Source organism: Dipodomys spectabilis, unplaced genomic scaffold (genome assembly GCF_019054845.1).
Source record: "Dipodomys spectabilis isolate Male_0828 unplaced genomic scaffold, ASM1905484v1 ptg000108l, whole genome shotgun sequence".
In the NCBI taxonomy this organism is placed as follows: Eukaryota; Metazoa; Chordata; class Mammalia; order Rodentia; family Heteromyidae; genus Dipodomys; species Dipodomys spectabilis.
Genome location: NW_024870785.1, coordinates 23,090,760 through 23,104,514, shown reverse-complemented (window position 1 = coordinate 23,104,514; position 13,755 = coordinate 23,090,760).

Below are 13,755 nucleotides of genomic sequence, written 5' to 3'. Positions count from 1 at the left end.
GGTCTAGGTTGTCAGGCAAGGTCATGGATCCAAGGTCCTGACACACCTGATCTAGGATGGACCTCCCTCTTCATCTTTCTTCTTATAACTTGCCGCCAACCCTCTTGAGACTCCCTTACCTGAACACCTCCCTAGCCCTTGGACACTTTCTTCTTATCTGACCAGAAAATAAACTGTGTGGGGCCTAGAGAGATTGAAACTTGGTGACACACCCTTAGCCCTCCAGTCTACCCAAGGCTGCTTAATTCTGCAATCAGCAACAACACAGCTCCTGGATGTCATGAAGTTGCTGAGGGGTCAGTGGCTTGGTCCTACATAGTGGCTTTAGGCTTTGAAACTGTCCCCACAGAGATTGTGAATGGCTGGCTCCCTTCATCCAGGGACTCCAAACCAAGGTTTGCATGTTCTCTCTTCTTCTTTCCCATCATCTTTTTCTCCATCCATCCTTCCCTCCTCTCTCTCTTTCCTTTCTCTCTCTCACTGCTGGGCCTTGAATTTGGAGCCTGGGTGCTACGCCTGAGCCTTTTTACTCAAGACCAACAGGCTTGAGCCACTCATCCACTTTTAGCGGTTTCTTTTTGGTGGTTAGTTGGAGATAAGGGTCTTACAAGCTCTCCTGCCTGGCCCATCTCAGCCTTCTAAGTAGCTAGGATGACAGGTGTGAAGCACCGGATCCAGCTCAAACCAAGGTTTCTTCACCTACTGTGGAACCAGAACTAGAACCTTTCATTGTCTATGACCCACCAAGCCTTGTGCACACTGTAACGATTTGTTGGATAAATAAACGAGTGTGTGTTTCTGACAATACTACCGAAAATTCCCATCTGACAAAGGCAAGCATGCTTGAGGTGAGGTAGGGGTGGGGGAGGTTTCCAAGCCTGATGTAGCTCTCCCACAGTTCTCCGTCATCCCTCTTCCCGCCCTACTGGTGCCACCACACTTAACTGTTTTGACTCAGAGCACGCGAGCCACGATGGACTTGCTGATTCTGGGGGCTCTGGATGCATCTCTTCTCAAAGATCTCTGTCCAGGTGTTAAAGAGCCTGCGGTAAGGTGAGGGCGTGGCTCAAGGAGAATCCTCTTCTCCCCGAGGGGCCAGACAGGATGGTCCACCACATCCGGACCCCATGTTTGAAGTTGCAGAGAAAGGATTCTCGAGGCATCCCGGGTCTAGAATCTTCCAGATTCCAGTGCAGGAGCTGAAAAATCATCTCTGCTCACAGCTGGCAGGCTGGGAATGGTGAGGTCACAAGCTCTGCTCCCCACGAAGTCCTCAACTGTGGTTGTCACCCTAAGGATAGCCAGAAGAAATCTGCAGCTGCTCGAGAAACGCAGTCTAGTCACAATATTTATACCAGGAGATGATTTGGCTTGGAAACTCTACCTGTGCCAGGTTGAAAGTCACTGTTTGGCAGCTGAAACCCTCCGTCTAATTTGACCCATAATTCCAGGCATTAGTGGAAATTGCCAGTTTAAAGAAAAAATCCTGGAATAGCTGGCATTTCAGTTGTACCATTTAAACTTAAAGGTTTCCAAAGTCAGTGGTCCCCTTTTCTTTCCAGACAACGTACAGCAGGTTACAGAAACTGGCATTCGGCGAGCCTAAGCTAATTGTCACGTCCCAATACTAAGCAGGCTCCAGCAAGGGGAAGGTACTTGGTTACCACTGCCAAGCTGGAAAGGTCCCTCAAGGGACACAGATTGGAGTCTGCAGGACTCCAGGGAGGACTGCCAACTGGTACGCTGCCCTGGGAGGGAACCCACTCCACCAGTGGCGGCCCAGAGCCGCCTGCCCAGATGCCCACGGACACTGTCATTGCAAGGGATAAGGTTCCCCTCTCATCCTCTCTCATGGTGAACCATATGCCCTGTCACTCTGTTTACCACTTCCCAGTCCCTCCTAGCTTCATAGCCCCTGCTCTACTCCCCCCTTCTCATTCCCTAATTGTTTGGCAGTCACATTCCCAACCCTCGAATTAGCTCTAACTCTATACACCAGAGCAGAGTGTGTGACTGGAAGAGTGCCGCTGTGGTCACACTCTCCTCAGGAGCTTCTGGCTGAAGACAGAAGGACAGGTGTCCACTCTGACCTGCAATTCACACAGGCCTCCTAGGGGAGACCCAAGCAGGCCCAGCAGCTACTGTGGGCTACAGGAAAGGGGGAAGAGAGAGGTGGAAAGAGGCGGAAAGGAACATCTATTGAAACCTTCCTCAAAGGAGCAATGAAACTGAAAACAAAAATTGTCCCTGGGCTCGAACTTGGCATTGATGACTAAAAAACTATATACAGACACACAAAATGCTTCTGCTCTTTTTAGACACAGTGACTTAAATATGATTTCATTGTTCTCATCTCCCTGCACTCCCAACACACAGAAACACACAAACACCCACCCACACACCCACACACACACACACACACACACACACACAAACCAATCCTGACTGGTGACAGAAGACTCTTCCATGCAGTACCTGCAATTTACCAACTGATCACTCATCTGAGCACAGTCAGGTTGTACAAAGAGAATGATGATCTGTCTCTGTCTCTGTCTCTGTTTCTCCCTCTCTACCTCTCCCTCTCTCACTCATACACACAGAAACACACAGACTCACACAGACTCTGAGCAGTGCCTCTCCTGTGTTTGTCAGTTCTTCATGTGGAAGCTGGAGACTGGGGGTTCCCAGGGGCTCTCACCCAAGAGGAACACCGTTCTAATAACAAAGAATCACCTTGCCTCTCCCATTCTCCAGGGCCAGAACCTTCCTCTTGGGAACAACCAGCCTTGACTCCCCATTCACCAAAACCCTAGGCCAGGATGCTGGATGAAGTAGTCCCCAGACAGGTGGCTTCTCATAGCCGGGACAGATAATAAGCAGGGGGTCATGGTGCCCTGAGAGGGGTGTCCAACCTGTGGTGGAGGTGGTGTTGGGGAAATGGATGGGGTCCTAAATGCTCCATATATGGATGGACTCCCTACTTCCAGCCTAGATGTTTCTGGGCGTTTTGGGGCATGCTTGGGGAGGACGAGGAGACCAGATGGACTCGCAGCACTAGCAGATGCTGGCAGAGCTGGGAACTGTGATCACCCTGTGAGAACTGATGATAGCTGGGGTGGGGTGGGACAGACCAGGTATGGGGAGAGAGGGGGTGTGTTCCTCCCAGATATTCATCTTCTATCTGACCCCCGTGCCCAAAACTCTGTAGTGCGCTCTTCTGGCACCCTCCTCAGGTGAATGGGTGACTGAGCACACAGGACAAGGGCTAATCCAGCAAGGGAGCCTATCTTCTGCATCCAACACCTCCATCCCCAGAAAAAAGGAAAAGACCCGAGAAGGCAGGCTTGGGGGTGCTGCTCCCCACCTCTGCCTGAAGCCACCAGCTCCCCACTAGGGAGAGGAAGGGTGTAGATGTGAGGCTGTGTGGCTCCATTACTCCAGGCCAGGGGCTGTCTGGCGCCCCCTCCTCACCCAATACTGCATCTCCCCATTTCCTAGTGTGGCTCTAGGCAGAGTACTTTCTAGTGGGCTCCTGAGGGTCTCCCTATGTCGAGGTGGCCTATAATTCTTTAGAACAGCCTTTGCCTACTGAGCAGGCCTCTGTATCAGAGAAGGGTCGCGCCTTGGCGTATAGAAGTCATCAGGTCATCAGAATAGCATCTCTCATGGGTGCAGTGTGCATATGAGCAGTAAACTGACATCTCAGACCATGGTTCTGGGTCAAGAGGGGCAGGAGCTGAAAGATGGCACCACAGGTAATGCCCGCACAGGTATCACAAGAGTGTGAAAATGTCAAGTATACAGTGGACAGGTGTTGAGTTGGGCTCATGAAAGGCTCATAGGTTCAGGAATCCACAGCTGGCTGGCTCTGCTGTTTGTACCAGTTTCTATGCCTGGACTCCCAGGCCTCAGAGCCCTGCTTTCCTCACCAGTGCTTGGGGGCAGATGAAGGTCTGCAATAGTGGGCCAACTACAAAGGAGCATCCATAGTGTCCTTCTCTTGGTCCTGGATGGACCTGTGCCTGGATGGAGGAGCAGGTTCCATGGAACTTACTGCCATGGCCCAGACCCCTCAGCCCAAGAAAGACTTAGACAAACAACACTTGATCTGCCTGGAGAGTTTACTGTGACTATGCCTCAGGATTGCCCCCAGTTTTGCTCAGCTGATAATTACCACCTTCCTCATTGTATGTGTGCATGTGTGTGTGAGTGTGTGTCTGTGTATTTGTGTATGTACACACGGGCGCTTGAGTGCGGGTGAATCTTGGTACTACGGTTTGAACTCAGGGCCCGGGCTCTGTCCCTGAGTTTTTTCATTCAGGGCTAGCACTCTACCACTTGAAATTTTCTTCCAGCTTTCAGGTGGTTATTTGCAGAACAGGGTCTTACAGACTTTTCTAGCTGGGCTGCCTCTGAATGACAATCCTCAGATCTCAGCCTCCTGAGGAGCTAGGAATAAGAGAGAATGAGCTATTAGCATCTATCTGGCCACACTTTCCTTCTTGGTTAAAACAGAGGACCTCTCTCCCAGCCAAGCACCCATCAAGAGCTACCCCTACTACCCCAGGCTTCAGAAGAAACATAACCCCCCCCCTGAGGACAAAGAAATGGGATCAGGTTTGAGCTTTATGTACTCCACATAGTCAGGGGATGCTGGGAGCTAATGTGGAGGCCAGAAATCTAGGCCAGAGCAAGTAGACAGCTGTTAGAATAGAAGAGCATGTGTAAAGACATCCTTAAAACTCGGTGTCAGTGCCTCATGCCTATAATCCTAGCTACTCAAGGCTGACACCTGAGGATCAATCAAGATTCAAAGCTAGCCTGGGCAGACTCTTCTTTCCAATGAGGCACCAAAACTCTGGGAAGCAGAGCTACCCTAGTCCAAGTGGTACAACACCAACCTTGTGAAAAAAGCTAAAGGATACCACCTAGGTTCTGAGATCAAGCCCCGGTAGAAACACACACACACACACACACACACACACACACACACACATGCCTGCACCCATTAACATCCTCAGCAGTTGCCAATGGCTCATACCAGCAATGCCAGCTACTCAACATCCTGAGCTCTTAGGACAGCAGCTAGAAGCCAGCCCAGGCAGGAAAGTCTGTGAGACTCTTCTCTCTACTAAACTACTAAAAAGGGTGAAAGGTGAGCTCTAATTCAAGTGGTAGAGTGTTAGCTCAGGGACAGTGCTAGGCCGCGAGTTACAGTTCTCAGACTTTTGTTTTTGTTGTTTTTGTCTTTAATAGACACCATTTGCTATCCCCACCCACAGCGGCCATAAATCTAGATTTTGGTCGTCCTAGATTTCACTTCCACTCTTGCCACTTCCAAAGCACTGCCACAAGTGGCCGGTGTATAGCCAGCACTGGGTTAAGAAGTAAACTTGCACAAGGGGGACATAGCCAGGTCAATGCTATGTCAGCGATCAGGCTCAAGTTGGCCAAAGCCACTGGCAATCACCCTTCCCCTACTCCACTGCCAGCCTGATGAGAGGGATGTGCAGCCAGAGACCCAGCTGAGGAAAAGAACAGGACATTGCATGACTGAGTCCCACCCCTCCAGAAGCAGAGGAGAACCTATGCCAGCTGGCCCTGCTGACCAGAATCCCCTGGAGGCAGCCAAAGATATGGACAGCCAGACTGGGCCCCAAAGCAAAGCTGGAATATGCAGGTCTCTGGTAATTTAGGAGTCATTGTAAACCCTGATAAGGGGCTAAAGGCAAAACCTTTAGCCTCCTTGGAGGAGGGGCACAATCCGAGGTCAGGAAGAGGCAGACAGGCACCCAGAAAGGAAAGAAAGATGAGAAAAAATACACACACACACACACACACACACACACACGAGTAATTTAAGGCCTCAGTAGGCCCAGAGCAATGGAACATCCCAATCCCCGAGAAGATAGCACTACCATTCTCAGACCAACTGTATACAAAACTCAGAGCCTCTCACACATCTGCAATGGTTCATAACACAGCATGGCATCTCCTACTATACACACCACTATGCAGAAAACTCAGCTACCTATTTTTTTGGTTGTCGGTCATGGGGTTTGAACTTTGGGCATGGGCACAGTCCCACAGATCCTCAGCTGAAGGTGCATGCTCAACAACTGGAGCCAAAGCATCACTTCCGGTTTTCTGGTGGTTCACTGGAGACAAAGAATCACAGACTGTCCTTCCCAAGCTGGCTTTGATATGAAAACTTCAGATCTCAGCCTCCTGAGTAGCTAGGATGACTGTTGTGAGCCACTGGCAGCACCCGGCTTCAGCCACACTCTTACATCCAGGGGAAACCCAACTTGTCAGGCTATGAACCACACGCAACCCTTCACTTCAGACTTTGATCAGCATCCAAAACCATTCTGCCATGCATGGAGAGAATATAATTGACACTACCCTCCAAACCCCTGCTCCCATTTGCCCACTCCCTGCCTAAGACAGGCTATGCCCTCTGGACTTCTTGTTAAGGCAACACGCACCCCGCTGTCACTTCACAATGGGGCAAAAACGGAGAGTTCTTAGAAATGTCTATACACTAAGGCCAGCACCTGGTCTTCCAACTCCAGCACCCCCACTCCTTCACCATCTCTTGCAGGCAAGGGGTGTCTTTATTTCTTGTTTGTTTGTTTGTTTGTTTTGGCTGAAAGGCTTGAACTCAGGTCTTGGGTACTGTCCCTGATGATGATTTTTGCTCAATGCCAGTGTTCTACCATTTGAGCCACGGTGCCACTTCTGGTTGAAGCTTGGAGATGGGACTCTCATGGGACTTTCCTGCCTGGGCTGGGAAAAGAGAGCCTCTGGATCTCCTGAGTAGCCAGGATGACAGGCATGAGCCACCAGTGTACAGATTATGGTATCTCATTCTTTAGAATTTCCACCAAGTGCTCCTGTAGACACTACCACCTAGACAACAAAGGGAGTCTCAGAATCTGGGTAGGGACATGGGCATTAAAGAGCTCCCTCCAAATCACTTCCCCTCTCTAAGCTCCTATCTGCCTCCTCTTGATGGCCTGGTCGTTCCGGAACAGATCAGACCAATTAGGATTTCTGGATCCTGCCCCGTATCCCCCCGCCCCACCACACTGGTACCTGAGGATTTCTGGGGCCAGCTGCTGCATGTCCCGGTAGAAGATGTTGGGAGGGTTGCTGATAACTGGGTCCAGGAGTGCCCAGGACAGAAGGAGTGTCCATCTCCCCTCTGTCAAAGGAGAGACAAAGCATGTATGCATCTACTAAGAGCTACAGAGCAGAGCCATCCACCTGTCACCAAGGTCACTTGGAGTGCTGTTTTATGTTGACAGTCCTGGGACTTTACCTCAGGGCCAAGGCCTTGTCCCCAAGCTTCTTTTGCTCAAGGCCAGTGGTTTTCTACCTGATCCCCGGAGCAACTTCCAGCTTTTTCTGTGTATGTATGTGGGACCACAGGAATCAAACCGAGGGTTTCATGTGTGCTAGGTGAGCCCACTACTGCTAAGACACAATCACAACTCTGCATAGCTGTTCTCCTTTTACCCCTCAGGCCTGTTGCGGGACAGTCCTGCACATCTGTACCGAATTTCTCACCAGCAGCCCTGGCTGGGAATGAACTCAATCTGCTATGTTGTCCTTTACTTACAGCATCTTTGCTCTCTATGTTTCCTATCACATCCTCCTTGTTAAGATCCTCGTTCAAGTGCTGGGTTTAATACTTCCAACAGTCTACCTACCTTTGAACATCATTCTTGATCAGTCTGATGACAGCTTCCTCCTTATCCACAGCAATGACTTGGCTCTGTCACAAGAACAAATGTCCCCCAAGAGGAGTCAGTTCTGGGGTCATTCCTCTGCACACCGCTGCTCCTCCCTGAAACGACACACCACACAAAAGTGAAGTAGATATGGAGTGAATTCATTTTCTTATAACCAGGGTCTTGCCAGATAAGTAGCGGTGAAGATCAGAGGCCCGAGATCTAGCTTGGTGGGGGGAAAACAAGATGCCTCCTTGTCCTGGGAAGGACTCATGGGATGGAGAGACAATGAAAAACCATCAGGGTCTAGCTCAGGCACAGAGGGGCTTACCTCAGGGAGCTAGTTCAACAGGCTAAGCGAGACAGCTTCTGACCCAGAGCCCACATCCTGAATGAGGCGGCAACCTTGGCTCCCAGCCACATGGGGATGCTGGGCCACTTCCGCCAGCACCCTTTTAAACAGTGACTGGGAGAGAGAAAGGGAGAGAGACAGAGAGAGAGAAAGGGAGAGAGAGCAAGAGAGGGGTGAGAAGAAGAGGGAGAAGGAAAGAGAGAGAGAGACATACAGAGAGAGAGAGAAAGTCAGAATTACACTTTAGCTGGGTGCATGAGGCACAGGACTATAATGTGAACTACACAGGAGGCTGAGATATTAAGATATTGGTTCATAGTCAGCCCAGGCAGGAACATTTGTGAGACTCTTATCTCCAAAGATCTACCAGAAATCCGGAAGTGGTACTGTGGCTCAAGTGGTAGAGCACTAGCCTTGAGCTGAGGAACTTGTGGACAGCACCCAGGCCCAGAGTTCAAGCCTCACCACTGACAAGAAGTGGACTTATGACCACAAGTAGTGGATGGAATAGTACCCATCGTCCTAGGAACCATGGTAGGGAAATTAGTCCGAACTTCCTATCTGCTGGCGGTCATAAGGATTCATCCGGCTGATCCATGCTATGTTTTCCACAGCTGCAAAACTGAGCACAATGAAGGATCCCCTTCCTCATTGGGATAGGGTAAGGAGCAAAGAGAGACCTGTTTTGTTTCATAATCCGATACGTGTCCCATGATAAATAAGCGGTACCATCTGAGGCATTTTTGGGTATCTTCCTGTCATATGCCACAGAATTTGCAACAACCATATCTGATGGCTGCTCCCCCTTTGCCATGCCTTGTTCAAGAGATCCCCTTGTAATGATCCCTTGTTTCCTTACAACTGTCCCGGGAGGAGACTGAGATCTGATGGTTGAGGCCCAACCGAGAGCTTCATCTGTGGTCAAGAATCGGCTGCCGTGGACTGAGTTTGGGACAACCCATCTAAACCGCTGACTGAGAGTGGTGCTACATGTCTAGCATCCCAACTACAGATGACCAGGAATGATGGTGCACATCTGTTACAGGAAGACTGCCGTCCAGCCCAGCTTGAGCACATATTGATTCTCTGTCTCGGAAATGCCCAAGACAGAAAGGCTTGGCTAACCTGGTAGAAGACCTGACTGGTAAACCTAAGGCCTTGAGATCAAACCCTAATATACCAAAAAGAATCAAAAGCATGATGGCAGAAGACCATGCCTATAATCCTAGCTACTCAAGAGGCTGAGATCTGAAGATCACAGTTCAAGATTTAAAATAGGGTTGGCCTCCCCCATCAGACATCATTATGAAAAGACCCAGAGTCTCACCCAAGCCAATGTGCTCCATACTAACAGGGCTTGCATCCTTCCTAAATGCTGGCCACGCTCTCTGTCCCCCAGGAGAACCACCCCTGTGGGCCTCACCCCTAGGTCCTCCCAAGCTCCCCCTTTCACCAACCAGGCCCAAGGTAGTAGACAGTTGCAGGGCATACAGATCCCTTGGTCTTATAATTTGACGGTGCTGCGTCCCCATCAAGCATCTCACCCTTCCAGGCCCCCAGAGCTCAGCAACAATGCCCATGTACCTCCCCCAAAGATAACAAGCAGACAATACCAAAGGGTCCAGTGCTCCTTGTTACAACCCGTTTCTACACTCACGCAACACACACACACAACACACACAAAGCTGGCAAAAGTGGCTCATGTCTGTCTTCCTAGCTATTCAGGAGGCTGAGGTCTGAGGATCATGGTTCAAAGCCAGCCCAGGCTCTTATATACAGTGAACCACCAAATATTCAGAGGTGGAGCTGTGGCTCAAGTGTCAGAGTACTAGCTTTGAGAACAGAAGATCAGGTACAACACCTACGACCTAAGTTCATAACCCAGGTCTTCTATCTCTAAACACACACAGACACAGAGACAGACAGAGAGACAAACACACACACATACACACACACAGACACAGACACACACACACACACCCAGCCAAAGGCTTCAGCAGGCCCTTAGAACAGAACCATGATCTCCATCCATTAGGACCACATGCCACCCCGGAGAAAGTGGCCCTACAGTCCTCAGATCCAATGTGGACAAAACATTGAACTTCTCACATATCTGGAATGTCTCGTAGCCCAGCATGGCATTTCCTACTGTACACTCTGCTATGTGGAAAAGTTAGCCACATCTTTTATTGTTGTTGGTCATGAGGTTTGAAATCTGGGCCAGGGCGCTGTCCCTCAGCTCTTCACCTGAAGGTGACCACTCTCCCACTTGAGCCAAAACACCATTTCCTGTACTCTGGTGATCCATTGCACATCAAGTCTCACAGACTTTTCTGCCCAAGCTGGCTTGGAACCACGGTCTTCACATCTCAGCCTTCTGAGTAGTTAGGCTGGCAGTCATGAGCCACCGGTGGCTTCTGGCTTCAGAAACCTTCATATAACCAGAGGAAACCCATCTTATCAGGCCACAAGCTTCTTGTAACCCTTCATTTCAGACTTTGTCAGCCAGCATAAAAATCCATCCTTCAATGGAGAGAATACAGACACAACTATTCCAACCCTGCACCCATTGGCTCACTCCCTGCCTGCCATAGGCCACGTCCTCTTGAAGCTGTGGATTCACACTGGGGCAAACTTGAAGACTTGTTAGAAATGTCTCTACAGTGGGGCCAGCACCTGGTCACCCAAATACTGAATCCCCACGCCTGGCCACCCCAACCACACCTCCACCATCCTTTGAAGGCAAAGATGTTTCACTTTTCTCAGTTGTGGGATTGAACTCAGAGCCTGGGTGCTGTCCCTGAGCTCTTAAGCTAAAGGCCAGCACCCTAATACTTGAGCCACAGCAACACTTCTCATTTTCTGGAAGTTTGTTGGAGATAAGTCTCAGCATCTTTTCTGCCCAGGCTGGCTTTGAACCCTGATCCTCAGATCTCAGCTCCTGAGTACCTAGGATGATAGCCATGAGCTACTGGCACCAGGCCAAAGATACTTTTACATGCCTTTCATCCTATCCCCTCAAGGAGACTGAGGTCTGAGGACTGCAGTTGAATGCCACCATTGGCAGCAAAATCCATGAGAACTCTTTATCTCAAATTAAACACACAAAAATGTTGGAAGTGGAGCTGTGGCTCAAATGGTAGTGTGCTAACTTTGAGCATCAAAGACAAGGGATAGGACACAGTCCCTAGTCTCAAGCTTTTTCTAGCAAAGACCCACCCAAGAAAGGGAAACAAGTGGACATACAGGCGCTCAAAGCTCACACATAATACTCAAGCCTCCCAGAACAGACCCCATCCTGCTCTGCTTGTGTCGATTCTACATCTCACATCATGGCAGTCTCAGATAGGAGTGACCATGCACCAAGTGAGGACATTCAAGTACAATCTCATACTGAAGATCCCTTGACCTTATCAAAGACTCAGGATCTCTCACTGTCCTGCCTCCACACTGGGCAGTGAGGTGAGGTCTAGTTATCCAACCACAGGATGTGGGAACAAAAGGATTTCTTGGCCAAAGGATCCAGACTGGAGGGCTCTAGGTCCCTCTCTCTCGAGAAGGAGAAAAGAGCCAATCCATCCCAGCAATGTTCCTGGGTTGTGAGTATCCTCAAAAAACCAACCTGCCCAGAGCTCTGTGCCTCTGGTTTTCCCACCAACCTCTAAACAACCCAGCGCCACTTTCAGATGGCCCTCTCTGAACCTCAGATCTCCCATCTAGACTAAAGGCTGAACTAGCAAAGAGACCTACCTCAGCATATGCGAATGGCAGTCATGGGGTCCTAGCACCCCCTAGAGGAAGTCTCAGGGGCAACAGGGGGCCTGACACCTGTCCTCATTCCCTGGCTGTACTGTGCCAGTGGCCAGCTTACCTCTGTCTCTGGTGAATGAATGAACACTAAGGGTATTATCCTCACATTGAGCCCTCAAAAGTTCCAGTTCTCAAGGATGTACTGTTCAAGCATCATTCAGGTGATGACAGCCAGGTGATCAATGGTGAACCCACAGCATGGGGATGTTCAATATCCATGTGACTGGGTCAAAAGCTCTATCACTGATGATCTAGGTTGTCTCAAGGTCATGGGTCCATTGTTCTGACACACCAGACTTGGGATGATCAGGCATCATTCAGGTGACGACAGCCAGGTGATCAGTGGTGAACCCAAGGCACCAGGACTTTTAATATCCATGTGACTGGGTCAAAAGCTCTACCACTGATGGTCTAGGTTGTCAGTCAAGGTCATGGGTCCAATGTCCTGACACACCTGACCTGGGATACTCCTCTGTCTTCATCTTCCTTCTTATCCCTTGCCCCAAACCCTCTTGAGACTCCCTCGCCTCAACACCTCCCTAGCCCTTGGACATTTTCTTCTTATCTGACAAGAAAATAAACTGTGTGGGGCCTAGAGAGATTGAAACTTGGTGACATACCCTAAGCCCTCTGGTCTACCTAAGATTGCTTAATTCTGCAGTCAGCAACAACACAGCTCCTGGATGTCATGGAGATGCTGAGGGGTCAGTGGCTTGGTCCTACATACTGGCTTTAGGCTTTGAAACTGTCCCCACAGAAATTGTGAATGGTTGGCTCCCTTCATCCAGGGACTCCAAACCGAGGCTTGCATGTTCTCTCTTCTTCCTTCCCTTCATCTTTTTCTCCTTCCATCCTTCCCCCCTCTCTCTCTTTCCTTTCTCTCTCTCACTGCTGGGCCTTGAATTTGGAGCCTGGGTGCTGCCCCTGAGCCTTTTTACTCAAGACCAACAGGCTTGAGCTACTCATCCACTTTTAGCGTTTTCTTTTTGGTGGTTAGTTGGAGATAAGGGTCTTACAGGCTCTCCTGCCTGGCCCTTAGGCCACGATTGTTTCATCTCAGCCTCCTAAGTAGCTAGGATGACAGGTGTGAAGCACGGACATCCAGCTAAAACCCAGGATTCTTCACGTACAGTGGAACCAGCACTAGAACCTTTCATTGTCTATGACCCCCCAAGCCTTTTGCACACTGTAACAGTTTTTTGGATAAATAAATGAGCATCTGTTTCTGACAATACTACAGAAAAGTCCCATCTGACTCAGGTAAGCATCCTTGGGGTGTGGTGGGGGTGGGGGAGGTTTCCATGCCTGATGTAGCTCTCCCACAGTTCTCCATCATCCCTCTTCCTGCCCTACTGGTGCCACCACACTTAACTGTTTTGACTCAGAGCACGGGAGCCATGATGGACTTGCTGTTTCTGGGGGCTCTGGATATATCTCTTCTCAAAGATCTCTGTCCAGGTGTTAAAGAGCCTGCAGTAAGCTGAGGGGGTGGCTCAAGGAGCCTCCTCTGCTCCCCTAGGAGCCAGACAGGATGGTCCACCACATCTGGCCCCCAAGTTTGGTGTTGCAGAGAAAGGATTCTCGAGGCATTGCGGATCTAGAATCTTCCAGATTCCAGTGCAGGAGCTGAAAAATCATCTCTGCTCACAGCTGGCAGGTTGGGAATGGTGAGGTCACCAGCTCTGCTCCCCACGATATCTTCACCTCTGGTGGTCACCCTAAAGAGAGCCAGAAGAGAATAAGCAGCTGCTGGAGAAAGGCAGTCAAGGCACAATATTTATAGCAGGAGATGATTTGGCTTGGAAACTCTACCTGTGCCACTTTGAAAGTCATTGTTTGGCAGCTGAAACCCTCTGT